Here is a 14,981-nt window from a genome sequence, read left to right as displayed (position 1 = left end):
AGCGTGCTCACCTGTCGAGGGTCTCACACCTTCTGACGGCTCTCGAAAGACGGTGGATTTTTTTCTTTTTTTCTCTTTTTTTCTTTCAAAACGCTCTCATCCTTAATGTGTTGTCATGTGGAAAGCAATCTGCTATGATCAAAGAGCCGCTCGTTAGTGCGCTCGATATCTCTTTTCCAGCCAGATTCTCAAATATCGATAAGGAGACAGCGGAGAGTTTCCTCCGTGCTGCGTTCACGGCCTCAGCGCAGCCGATACTCCCGGATATATCACACTGAGAAACATCACGCATTCGATATTCAGGCGTAACTTAATATAAATAAAGGTCAGAATCGCCATCACGCATTTAATGAGTCGTTTATCATTTTTCAACAGTTGGGTAAATTAAACATGATATAATGTTTTCACTCTCGCATATTAAATATGTGTTTTAATTGTTCATTGACTGTTGAAAAAGATTATTTCAATGTCAAGGATCATTTAGGGAAATGTTTTTTTTTAAGTCCGTCTGCATTTTGTCAGATGTTCACGTCCTTATTGATTTAAAGTTTGACACAAACAATATAATATAGGGTTAAAAAAAATACTTTGTCTAATACCAAAGTATTTGTTAATAACGTTTCCCTTGTATTACCGAAACGATCAGTGATTAAACAAGTATTAACATATACGACCATGATTCCTGTCAACCGTCTTTTCCAAAATGTTCCCTTATTTGTTCGTTTAAAATGAAATAACAGAACGAAAATAAAGAGAAAAGTTATAGCTAACATCCTTCAAATACACACGTCACGTGATCAGATGTAGACTAACTTTACACACGAACTAGAACAAAAAAGTGTTTTCATAAAAGTGAATTATGTCAACGTTGTTCTTCCAGAGATCCCTTTCCTGCACGACCACCGCTGTCCCTCAGAGCCACGCAGCGGAGAAGAAGTTTACCTCAGCCCGAGAAACAGTTCAGGGCTTCGGCCTCAGGTGCATCTCTGAGGCGGGGCGGCGCGGAAGTCCAGGTGAGTCCACTTGAACTTCTTATATAAACACCATCGCTTTCGCGTTAATTTTAAAACTTTCAGTTCACGCAAAGAATTGGTCATTAGAGAAGGAAATAAAAATACGTGCATTCTATTTCGCCGAAGATCATTTTAACATGTTCTGCTTCATTTGGGTTTGGTAAAGGAACAACACAATCGTCATTTGTAATGGCAGACTGACAGAGGTTGAAACGGACTCAACACTCAGGTCCTAAACACCACTCGAGCTCTTCTTTTATTTTTATTTTTTGCAAATTAGGAAAGTCTCGATCACTAGACATGAATTGTATTTCATTTATGATATTACAAAAAAATCCATTTCCCTTTTGCAATTTGGATTTTTCTGTATAAATATGTGTATTATTTGTCATTAAAATGCACACATAACTAACTAACTAAATATGGACCACCTTAAATCAGCCCTTAAAAGCATTTATGTAAAAAATAAATAATTGAATACCACATTGTTTAAATATAGTCCAAATGGTTAATTAACCTTATTGCAGAGGAATTAAAATGAAATAAAAGTGTGTTAATATTCACTTACAAATGGTTCAGAAACATTTTTGTCTTATTTTTCCTATGTTTTGATAACAACTTGTTGGAATTGGTTCTTCCACTATTTTAGCATTATAAAAGTGAATCACAAATGAGTAAATATATTATACCCTCATGGCCATTTAACATTCTAAAATCTAATTTTTGTTTTTGTTAGTTTTCTAAGCGGATTGTTTCACATCTTTTTGTTCCCAAACATAAACCATACCTAACATGTTGGCTCTTCCCAATCAGATATACACTTGAAACCAGCCAGTACTTCATCACTTCCTTCACTCCTCAACTCCCCACTTAATCCTTCCTTTCTGGTATTTGCCCCTTGGCTCCCTTTCAAATATGTATTTCATTATTCAACACTCAGACTGATTGCTAGTGAACACACGTCCACCTGTTACACTTTGGGTTATTAATTCCCTGGACATGTATCATCTGTTAAGTCAATATTTAAAAAAAAAAACATTATAGTGTACTTCTTTACGTGGTCTTCGAGGAATACTAAAAAGATCTAATGAACAGTAATTTCTGCATTTTTTGGCCTGAAAATTTCATTTGAAAAGCAATTAATTTCAGAATTATATCAAATATTACTTATTCAAATGAACAGGAACAAGGTTCAACAACCCCTTGACACAATTTAAGGCTTTCAGATTAAAAATCATAAGTAAGTAAGTAAGTAATTTTTATTTGTATAGCGCTTTTCCAGACCAGGGTCACAAAGCGCTTAAACAATCAAAACAATACTCAATAAAGTATATACTTTAAAGGTCAAGATAAAACTGATAACACAACAGGAGTTCCAGAAAATCAAGGAAAAGCCTGAACAAATAGAAACGTCTTAAGATGTTTCTAAGCTTTCTGTATAACAATAGACAAAACTCAACAAACTACTATTTATTCACCAGCTAATAAAAAAATATATACACGTTATGTTGTGACAAACACCAAAAAACAGACCATACATAACCACTTTAAAACAGTCTACAATAGCAGTCTATACCATTTTAGGAATATGTGAAACCCCTTCAGAATAATGTCTCTGAAGATGACTTGAAGATCGTGGATCTTGGAGTTCGGTCCCTCACAAATGAAGATACCGTTGCCCGAGGGTGTCCGGCGTATCTCCACCACTAACTTATCCCTCACCTCTCCTTGTAACCCTGTCGCGGCAGGTAACTGGAAACTTGTACACAATAATAAGCGCCTCATCTATCTATCTATCTCTCTATCTGGTCTGTCAGCAGTTAGGCAAGTGTCTGAGAGGCTCGCGGGCGTGAAAGGTCACTTAATCAATGGCGTACAATTTGACAAATCCCAGCTCTTATCATCCTCATGGGTGTTTGGGCCAAAAGGACCACCAAGATAAATGCTTAATCCTGACATCGCTGTGATGAAAGAGCCAGGTTGGGGAGGGGGGGGGGCGGTCGGGGGTGGCAAAAAGTCAATGCAATGAGTTCCAAATGTATAAAGTTATATAGCCCAAATGAACATGTATATCAGTCAAACATACCAAATAACTTTTTCTTTATATTTGTTTACTGTTTGAATGATTAATATCATGCATTTTGTTACGATTAAAAAAAAGATTTGTCCCCAAAAAGAGGACCTAGTCCTCACTCAAACAGCCTCACAAACAGACTTTGAATCAACAGTTCTCTCCCAATAATATTTATATCACAAATCCCTTTATACATGGAAATAATTGAAATATATTGAGGTGATTTCCTTATGTATGTGAGAAGATCGGGATCTCTCATGGAGTTTGGACCACTTAACCAATATCTAAGATAATGGCCAACCTTCCGAAAGAAACCTGGAGTTCCACCTGTACTAACAATGTCTTTTTTTTACATGACGGTTATAGTTATTCTTACCTTTGCGGTTGTAGTCGACACTCATCCCTTTCCTAGGGTTGACAGAGAGCCATGGTCTGCTTCAATTTGAGTTTCTTGGTGTAACGTGGTGAATTATTAGCCTTTTTTAAAAAATCTTGTTTTGGTGCCGTTACGTTTTCAGAATCATCCTTGCCTTATGGTCATTGTTTAGGAATTCCTATTCCTCGAAAATCTTTGTCTCATCATGAATAAAATAAACACCTTATTCAGATGAAAATTCAAAATGATGGCTTACACTAACTAATCCCGGTGGCCATTTGGCCATCAAACCGCTTTGAACTGGACAGATGCCGAATAAGAAATCCAGATTCGTTGTGCTGTCATTTTTTTTTTTTGGGATTGTGTCTTTGTGTAAAGTTGAAGCAAACAAAGGTGTATAGGAGCTTGAACTCTCTCGTGGCATGTTAGCCAGTCGGCAGCAGAGTGCAACCAAGAGGAAAATGAGCTTTTGTCCACTAGACTGGCTTATTTTGTCCCTCAGGTTCTCGAACGGCAGGGGTTTCGGACGAATGGCACAATTTCTTTTACGTTTAACAAGGATCAGCCGTCGCTGTGTGGCAGGACACCAGTTGTTTTCCAGTGAACTGCGCTGTATTTTTTAGTTCTGGTGCGGCTTCACTGGTGTTAATCATATCTGCCGTACACTGTGATCACAGATAGACTCAACACTTTAGGACTATCTTTCTATGCATTTAACACATTTTATACTAAAGTCATGTTTTATTATAGATTTATCTTTTCAGGTGTATGTTCTCAAATGCCAAACTCATTTGTTATTTTTGTTCAAATTAAGAAGTATGTCGCATCCCCATCACCCTAAATATTTACACAATATCCAAACCATAATCTTCAGCACTTTGCAGATTTCACAATGATGCCGATTAATCTAGATTTTTACAGATTAAAAGTCTCCAGAATGCGCAATAGCAGACATTGCAAGGAAAACACGGAAGAGATAACGTGCAGAGATAGATGATAGTTTGATTTTGTTTTGAACTTTAATTCGTGCATTATGCACTCATTATGGTAAACAAGCAGAAAAAAAATACATATGATGCGGCTGTTTAAATTAAAGGAAATTGGATGTACAGAAGGGAAATAGAGATGATGGATGTCAGCTTGGCATCAATGAATCAATGGTTAGACTTCTGAGATGGGCGCATATGGAAATGACTAATTTCTAAAGGATTACCAAAGCTTTTTAAAATAGCTTTTCAGAGTTAAACTTGAGTCGATAATGACTGTTCGGGTAATTTTTTTTTTTTTCATGTATGTATTCATCTTTATCTAGATGGATAACTGCCATGTTACATGCACTTTTGGGGAAAATGCATTTATTTATTTAAATAGATATTTATGTTCTTATTAAATATATCATGTTCCAATGTGGACACTGCAAACTATTTTATTCAGGAGCGCTCAAGTTACTGTGGTCTTCTTTAACAACACAGAATATGGGTTTGCAGATTTTTAAAAAAGAATCAAGGAACTTTGGAAAGCAGAAGAAAACATTACTATTAGGATGAATAGAAGAAAAGGAGGATGCGTCGTTGACCGCGCAGAGAGAGCAAACGTGAATGGAAAGACATCGACAATATTTGATCACTTGTATTCTTTTTTTCTAAATGTTAAAAGGATAGAAAGTACACGTCCAGGATTATAAAGTCCGCGAGTGGGATGTATGAGAAGAAGAGAGAGGAGCAGATTCACCAGACGAGAGATTAAGTCAACTTGTCCCCGGTCAGTCATTAATCCGATTTAAGAGCAATTAAAGTGAGACGGATTTCTTCCTAAAGAGAAAGAAATGGATGAAGAGAAGGAATACAGAGAAGGTATAGCGAGCAATAGGGCATTGGAGGAGAAAATTAGTCGAATAAAACAGGAGACCTAAAATTCATTTGTGTTGTAAAGGTGGCTGTGAAACACAAAAGTTGTACCATATGGTTCAAAAGCTCCGTTCTTAGAAAAGGAAAACTAAACTGGTTGGTTCTTACCATGGTCTTACTATTAGTGGTGTTTTTCATATTCTCCTTAAAAATGGTGAAATTTTCAGAGGAGGCTTAAATGAAGGCAGATGCAGAATGTAATGCCTTTCCTTGACTGGAGAAAAAAAAGGCTAATGTGGACTAGCATTGATAGCATTGGTCAATATGTATGAGATATTCTATTGCTAATATATTTATATATTTATATCATAGAAATAATACAACTATGATTTAAAGATAAGCCTGTTGGTTTTTCAATCCTGGCGAATGTTAGATTTTTTGCCTGAGGGAAGAAAAGTTCAATAGATTACTGTACATGGATGAAATGTTTCTTTATAATTCGATACAAAGTATTTCAAAAGAAGCTTCATTTCTCCTCCCTTCCGCCTCCACCCTGGCTCTTTTAGCTGTGTTGTTCCAGATGTGTATCAGGGGTCTCGGGGTCGACAGAAGGGTCCCCTCGCGCTGTAGCGTTTCTGTGTCTATTGAGAGATGGTTGGTTGTGATAGCTCTGCTGTCTGACACGTACACAACAGTACATAAATCAAACACACATACACTCTCCATTTATCTCCCACTCAGGCTGGATGTGATAGCGGCCGACTCTGCATAGACAAACAAAGGTTGTGGCCCGTCTTGTTAAGTTTGAAAGTAATGGCTCGCCGTAAAAAAAAAAAAAGGTTTGCTGTTGTTGTCTCTATTGTTCCAACTTTTCCAGTCTCAGTGCCGCTTTTGTTGGATGTGTTGTGTAAACAGCACAAAAAGATTTGGTCCATAATTGCTCTTCCACATAACTGCAGGACATCAGCTTGTTATTATGGAGTCTGTTAAAGGAAAGAATGAAGGAAATTGAAAGAGATTTTTCTGAGACGCACTTTTCCATCAAAATGGAAATGGTTTTACATGATTTCATTGACTTCTAGCAGCACAGAACACTTTTGCTAGTCAATTGAAACTATTATAACCTAAATAACCAATCAAACATTTTTCTTTTAGTCAAGCTCTCATTTTTGACAAATCTTGTCTATTTCAGCAGATTTTAAGTAACTTTCAAAGAGAACGACAGAAACATGATGGCCTTTTCCCCCACTCTGGAAAATTAAATTCTGTTCATGTGAAAAAGCAATCCATGTTACTGATTGTTAACTTTTTCTGACAAGTTCCCTCATTCCCGGGTATGCCCAGGCTATAGCTATCCCAGATATATAGGGCTAGAGTTAATATATTTTACTAGTAAATTTAAAAGGATTTCCCCTTTTTTTTAATCATTGAAAAAAGTCTGGCACTTGTTTAATTTCATTTTCAAGTAAGCAAAGATAATTAAAATTAAAAGGAGATTTCCATTCATTTTCAGGAAATGTTGATATCAGTACAAGGATCATAACATGTTGGTGTTGCTGCAGTTTATCGTCCAGATCCTGAAGATTCTTCACAGCCACTGCTGCCGTTTGCCCATTTTTCTTGCTTGGTTTCCACAGCATTGTGCATGTAGGTTCTGGAACACTACCGCCCCTTTTCTGTGTAATTTAAAAATGTACTTATTGGAGATTTTAAACGCTAAAAATGTCTTATATGTTAGAAAATAATTCAGGACTATACTACACTAATACCGTATTTCTCGCACCGGGTCTATTTCTTTATACAGTACATACCTGTAGGTGTATCTGATTTTAAGGCAGTACAGCTTTATAATATTACTAAAGAGCCTCACAGATTAATACTACTGAGCCTTAAAGGCCAACACTTTGAACAACGAGACTGAAAAACTCTTTCTTTCCAACCGCCATCAGACTCCTTAAACAGTTAAACCACATCTACCTCATGCACTACTTGTACTTTTGTTGCTCTGTTTTTATATTTTATTCTTTCAAATTTATATATATTTATTTACATATGTATGTATATATATACTGTATATATATATATGTTTATACTGTGCACTTTTGTTTGGGGTACAAAGGTAGAATTTCATGGTACGTAGTACCTATGACAATAAACGCTTTGAATCTTGAATCTTGAATCTTTGGAGTAATATTACGAATCTAAGTTGCAGCTTTGTAACCGAACGAAGTTGTATTAAAACATTTTGACAGATTTTTGAGCACCGTGATATCGGTTCAAGATGCACAACCAGAATACACAAAACATTATACGAAACAGACAATAGGTGCAAGTGGTTTGTTTTTAAATTAGGATTTTAATTTAGCAATATAGCCTGAAAAATGCGGTACTAATAAAGTAAACATCTAAATATTGGTGGAAGGTGTTGAATCTCTAATGGCCTGACTAGTTCTTTCAACAGACAACGAATTAGGGTTTATTTTCTTCAAAGTAGAAGACAATATCTTTCGTGAACATTGTAGTTCTCTCTGCTCATCAGCAGTTGATAACTAGCCCCAGATTGAGAGGCCATTTGGCTGCTGTTGACAGGAGGGAGAACAGCAATCGACAAGGTCCTGCCGGGGAGGCGTGTCTCCAGCTGCACGTCCAGAGCGTTCGTGGCGTTTAATACACTGTAGCAGTGTTCCTCGCAGCTTTCACTCCGCATGCTACTGCCATAGGGATCAATATGTACTGGGCTGGAGAGGAATGGAACATCTGATGCCACTCGGAGAGGGGGGTGGGGGGGGGGGGGTAAGACTCAAACAGCCAGACGGGGTATGGCAGCTGGGGATTTAGAGGGAACGAGAGGAACACACTTGAAAACAAGGGACCAAGACGAGAGAGGAAATGATCAGACGGACATTTTTAAAGACATGAAGGCCCTGCATGGAGAAAAAATATGGGGAAGAAAGTGGTCAGCGGTTGAAAGAGACATTCAGCGAAGAGGGAGAAACAGATTGGCACAAACAGGGATCCGTGCCGAAGAAGAGGAAGACTCGAGACACAAGGGAGGATACGCAGAAGGAAAGGAAAAAAGAAGTGCTTAGGACGAAGCGGGAGGGAAACAGAGCGGTGGAGGGAAGGATGTGGAGAAGAGAAGAGGAGGGGGGTAAAATTTCCATCAGGTTTTCAATTGGGGCGGATCAATAGTGTATTAGAGCTCACCTTGACCCCATCTCTCCCCCCTTCTCCTCGGCCCAGCACACAGGCCAAGTTACACTCCCTCACAGCGGGGGGCGGCGAGAGAGAGAGAGATTACATTATGGTCGCACGCTCTCGGCTGAAGTGGCAGAAAATGGCACAATGAAAGAAAGAGAAGACAGAGGAGTGGAAAACAGTCACAAAACCGAGAGAAGTGAGAGTGTTGTCGGCTGGACGACGACACCGAGCGGTACCGGTTCAGGTGTCCTCACTTATCCACTCAGAAGTTGGATGTCACCGTCCTTAAAGTTGCTCGGTTTTCCGCTAACACAATCAGAGGTTTTATAAAGTACACTTAAAACACAGGCGTTCAAAGTTGAGTGTTTGGCAGAAAGTCAGATTATTTTACTGTTCGACTTTATCTTTGCCAATTCTGTGAATGTTTGGTGTCCAGTGAACTCACAGAAGATTACTTTTTTTTTTTCCAGGATCAAAACAGTTACTCAATCAGAATCATCTACAAAAATTAAAAAAAATATGCCTCTGAATCTCCATCCCAAAATTTAGAGCACTTGATTCAATAAGTATTAGGTTCCTTTTTACCAAGTAGCAAATGCCATCTTGAGTTTGTGGGCAGAGAAAGAGTAAAATCTTATTGAAAAATGTGTTTCACGGAGGGCCCTACATTGAGGGTGATACATTTTGCATTAGAAACCAAAGTAAGTGGTCAAATAAAAAGAAAAACTTCACCTTTAGAGGTAGATAAAACCAAATTCTTGAGAAGAACGTTTTTTTCTGTCGTGGTCAGTTGGTTCTGATCACCGTCCTGTTGGGTTACAAGAGGTAATTGAGACCGTTTTACCACCAGTTGGCATGTTTCGAATACAGTTGTAAATTGTATACATTTATATTTATACAAGTAACCATTGTGTTATCTCTGGGTAAAGTTGATGCACAGACACTGCTGTCCTAACCAGATTAACACTTGACTTCTACAGCACTGTGTATGAAAGTTCTCATGGAGATCTCATTTAAAAATGACTTTTACTGACATTTCATGCAATAAAATTAGTGTTTTATGGAGCAAATACATGCAGGACAATAGTGTAGGGCTTTACTACACTATATGATACTCATACAGTGACCATCAAAATAACAGTGAAACGTATTCACTCTAGTTCTCTCCACAAATAACCCAGTAGCATTCATATTTTTCAAAATAAAGGCAGGAACTGATGAAGAAATATTGCCGCTTTTATTTATATTTTATGACCCGTATTTCTTGTCACCAAATGAAATGCATGTAAGCTTGAAGATAATTTAAAGGGGGAAAATTAGTCTATATAGTGGTTCTGTAGTCTAATGTATTAACAGTTAAGAAAATTATTAAGATCCACTAGAATGCGTTACTGATGACCAAACACTTACAGTATTTTTTACATTTCTTTAAGCTAAATGCCATTGAGTTTTTAGTCTGAATGGAAGTCCTTCAGTTTTTGATGCACTCCAGCTACGGAACTGTGATACGTACTTAGTGCACCCTTCATGGCAGGAGGACGGCAGGAGTCGAAGCTGTTTGATGAGGACAGTCTAAGGGGGGCAGACACAGTGCACTGATAGGGGGGAGAGGTTGAATAAAAAAAATTGATCCGGGAATTTAGCATTTAGACACAGTTTACAAAGCGATATTGAGGTGACGGCACGAGAGCAGGGGGGAGGACACTTAACTTTACAATAGGTCAGCTACCTGACTCAACCGATGCCGCGTCTACATGTTCATTGTTAGGACAAAAAAAAAAAAATGGATCTTTACACATGTTTTCTCCTGCTCATGATTCATGTGTGATTTAGCTGTTTAGACAGGAGCTTGTTTGTAGACCTACTCTCAGCATCATCCTCATCTCTTCCCCACATTTCCTAATACTGTTCCTATTGTCACCCATCCACACTCCGGTGCACTTGCACACACACACATGCGTACACTTTTTTGTATCACACACACACACACACACACACACACAAACTCTGTCCCACTTGCTGAGGGCGAGAAAAAAGGGGAGAAAAGAAGAAATCGATCGCCGGGGATAGCGGTGCGCGTCGGAGGATCGTATCTTGTCAAAATAATATATTACCCTCATCCCCGCCTGATCGATGCGGTGGATTAGGGACGGAGGGCTCCCTCTCTCTCTCTATCTCCCCCTCCTCTTTCACTCTCTTTCCTCTGTGGTTCTTGGTGCAGTTTAATATTTACCTCCATGAAAGAGCGGCCGCGACGGCTCTCTGCCCTAATTGATTCCGACACATGGGGCTCTGTGCTCAGGTTGCGGATAAGGAAAGGGAGGGCCGGCTGGACTGCAGAGGTAGATGGGAAAAAAAAGAGGAGAAAAATGGCCCAAAAAAAAAAAAAGACTGAATAAAAGTAGAGAGAAAAAAGGGGGGTTATGCTTAAACTCACTTAGGCCTCAGAGAGTGGTGGAAAATGTTCTGTGGACAAAGTGTGGAGCAATATTGATACGACACACACAGCCGGCGATAATAATAGTGAGTGTCTCTTTGGACAAATTGATTTTTGGTAAATGGTGTTCTGGGGAAAAGAGAAAAGGCATGTAAAACAAAGTTTTTAATGGATAAACTGTCGCTCAACATTTTCTAAAGATAAACAAGAACATTTTAAAGGCAATGCTGGAAACTAGACAAGTCTGTTTTAATGGCCAGAGTAGATGGGAAAATAGGGCTAAGATGAGGTTAGCTTACAAAACAAAAACAACCAACACAAAACAAGATCTTCTAAATAAATATTTAATGCCAGACACATTTGTCTGTCCGACAAAAATGCTTGTTAATCTCGAACACAGTTGGACTTTCATGGTCAGAGCTCACCCCTCACCCAAATAATTTGAGAACGATGGGTAAAACAATGCTTTAAAGATTTAATATGGATCATTTGCATCAGTATCTTGATAAGTAGATGCTATCAATACAAGTACTTATGTAGGTTTTCTCATGACAAAAAAGGTGGATAATAAGGCAGGCCGAGCGTTTGCACGAAGGGAGTGATGGTGGATTTCATGAAGGAAATGGATGAGAAAAAACAGGGGGAAACACAAAGTCGTTGCTGGAAATGGGAAAAGCGTGCGGAGACATCTTCGCAAAAAGGCAGGAAGAGAAACCGAGGGATGAGGGCAGAGGAGAGCAAATGAGAGGGGATTAAGAGAGCGACAAGAAGATGGATGGAAACAAAGGGGCGAAGCATGACAGGTGGAATGTAGAGCGCCAATAAAACGGCAGAACGCAGACGAAAGAAATAGGAGGGATGATGGAAAAAAGGAGGCTGCCGTGTAGGTGACAGAATGATATCAGGTGGGATAGACAGAAAGCAGGAGTGATAGCGGAGCGAGAGGCGGGAGCGAGGAGAGGGACCATATTTTCCCTTGAAGGAACTGGCCTGTCAGGCTGTTCCGCCGGCGCAGAGCGGCTCTATAAAATACAGGGAGCAGGCGGGTCGTGTCGGTGACTTATGTGTATATCTAGGCTTTGTCAATATTTCTTTCTGTCTTCCTTCCTCTGTGCGCTCTTGCCTCACTTCTCCCGAGTCCCGCTGTTTCCTCCAGTTTTTTTTTTACAATCTCTTAGGACGTCACATTTATTTTGAATTTCCTCATTTGACATCCTGGAGATGTGTTATTAATATTAAATCAGCATTATGTTTGACTTAATATAATCTAAATATTGGCACTAAAGTTATCATTAACTCGTTGAAATAATGATATCAATATAAATAATGATAATTAACATGTTTTATATAGAAGGGTAGTTGTTGTGGTCAGAGAGAAAGGATGTTTTTAAGACTGTTTCTATCAAATACCATTTTTTAAATGTCATTTCATCACTGGACCTGTTGCCCGGTTCATGTCAATTCAAAGCAGCTGGCTTTAATCCTATTAAACTCCCTAAAGAAAATTTGTTTTTTTAGCTTTTTCTATCATTGGTTAACTAACCCAATAATGGCTAAAAAAGGAAAAAAGAAAGTGCACACTTGAGCTGATCGACAGTCCAGCTGAAGCAAAAACATATAAGCTGTTAGTGTTTACATTTCACGAGCCAACACTAACAGTGGCACGATCACCTGAGGACTTGGCAGGTGCACACGGCTCACTGAGTCTCCATTACGAGACAATACAGTCAGGGCGATGAGCCTTGCAGTTAAATTGACATCATTGACAGAGCGCCAGAAATATTCTCACTGATGTTTGCAGCATAAAAACTCTGCCTCCAGCTGCTGGTTTTTGCCCGATGGCTGCTCTTATTTTGCATCTCTGTGGTTTGGAGTTTTCACCCCCGTGCGTTTGTCAGTCTTTGCCCCGGTACAGAAGCACCGGGTGGTATGCTGATTAATTCATGTGGGTCCCTGGGAGCATCGCACCTCTTCTTCCTCATTTGGCATGGTTTAGTATCTTGAATGAAGGCCTGCGGAGACCTGGGTCCACGGGGGGGTGTGTGTGGTGGGGGGGCAGACTTCCTGCAGGTGCACGGCTCGACAACTGGTGGACACTCACTGGCAAATTAGCCAGCGCTACGTTTCATGTATATTCATCAGCACAACAAATTAAAACTTGAGATCAGAAGGAAAACAAAATTGGATTTTTGCATTTACATTTTTTTCTCTATTGACTTCCTTTAATTTAAGACATTTTTAAATAAACTTTTTTTTTCTTTTTTTTATGTCTACTGAGTTTAGTTTTAGTCTCTTAAGAAATAAATGGTAAGTCCAACTTTTGAAATTGAATAAACATGGCAGTGACGAGGAAAACCACATTAACAGAGATGGTAGGAATGTTTCGCATGGAGACTGTTTGATACATTCTGACCATTAGCATTTATTTACAGATATTTATATACAGAAAAGAAAAATAGTGCAAAGGCTCAATTAAATCGCCACAATTTGTAGTGGTATTCTCATTTTTCAATGCATCAAGTTGAGCATTCATATTTTATAGCTGTAGGTTTACCAAGTTTATACATTATTTGTTATTACATGGAATAAAAGTTTTAATTTTTCTTATTTTTCCAGTCACATTGGCAAAGTGGACCCTGCATTAATGTCAGTGTAATGTAAAAGTTATTTTAAGTTGTGCATAATCAATCGTCGAGGTCAAGACATTTTCCAAACAATACTCTAATGCTTCCATATACATTTAACCCTTGTGTTATCTCAGCGTCAAAGTCAACAACCTCCTTGGCTTACTGAAATACATATGGAGTGGTGGAGGTGGTATTTGTTTGGGGGCTTTCGGGTCACATTGACCCTGAGATGACAAAAGGGTTTAGGATAGGCTCATTCTTTTGGGATACATTTACCAACACCTGCATAAATAAGCAGTATATTTTAACCTTAAATATGAATATATGAGGTCCATAAATTGTAATTTTGTTTAACTTGGTCAATTATAAACGTGATTTAAGAATAATGAGGCCTACATTGCTTGAAAGCATATAGAATCTTATCTAAGAAACATAAAGATTTTTGTTCTACTGCATCTTCAGAAGGTAGCAATAAAAGAAAGAAAACAGAATAAAACAAATCTCTCAGCAGATATAATGTGAATCCAGTTCAACTCTCCACCGGTGAAGCGGAACAGCAGCATAGTCGCGCCTGAAAGAGAACTTATTTATTTCACAGAACAACCTGAAAATATCCAATATGTCTCCATGACTTCCTCTGTCTCCTTTTTTTTTTTCTTTCTGGTGCTGTCTTTTCTTTATTTACACCCCTCCTGCGCTCTGCGGCGTCTCAGGGAACGGTAACACAAGTGTCACTTGTCATTATTGGTCTAATTCAGTAATCCGTCATCGTGCGCTCACTGTATGCAGCAGATTATACGCCGGCACAGCAGGTGTACCACGCACTGAGCTGGAGATTCGATTTGACACGCACATGCCGGCGAGAGGTTCCAGACCTCAGAGAGACTGACTAAAGGTTTATTTGTGTGTGCGAGGAAGGAAGTAGAACAACCGCAGAAATGATTTTAGGATCACACTTTTTGATATCGAATTACATCTTTGAAAGCAAACTTTATTATGAATATATGGAATACAAAGCTGTATCAGGGTCTTCATGTGTGTAATGTAAGAAAAAAAAAGGGCCTTTAAACCGTTTTTAAAGTGATAAAGTTGTCTTTCTTACGTAGTTATTGACTTATTATAGTTATTATCCATAGTTATTGAGTATAAAGAGACACGGCAAAGATGAGAAATATTGACTTAAAATGTCCTCAACTGTTTTTTAAATCAAAACTAAAAACTGACCACATCATTAAAAAGTCCATTAAAAAACACCCTTTTCATGATATTTTATGTTTTCTGAATCAATATTCTGTATCTGGAGGGATATTTAGCTCAAGCACTTTTCAGTGGAAGAATAAAAAAAAACACATTAAGTTTGATTGATTAAAAAAAGGGACAATTAATATTTAAAATATATGTTTTAA

General features: G+C 38.4%; 1 protein-coding gene across 1 annotated transcript in view; it reads left to right on the top strand.

The window, feature by feature from the left end:
• Nucleotides 1–933: 933 nt before the first annotated feature.
• erfl1 (Ets2 repressor factor like 1) overlaps nt 934–14,981 on the top strand; it is a 41,568-nt gene continuing 27,520 nt past the window's right edge. The window contains exon 1 of the mRNA XM_087806423.1: nt 934–1,013. The gene's annotated coding sequence lies outside the window, so the exon portion shown is untranslated. The remainder of the gene's footprint in view (nt 1,014–14,981) is intronic.

The sequence above is a fragment of the Callionymus lyra genome, chromosome 13, assembly GCF_982586985.1.
Source record: "Callionymus lyra chromosome 13, fCalLyr1.hap1.1, whole genome shotgun sequence".
Classification (NCBI taxonomy): Eukaryota; Metazoa; Chordata; class Actinopteri; order Syngnathiformes; family Callionymidae; genus Callionymus; species Callionymus lyra.
The sequence above is the reverse complement of the archived record's forward strand: the minus strand, read 5'-3'. Positions and strand labels throughout refer to the sequence as shown.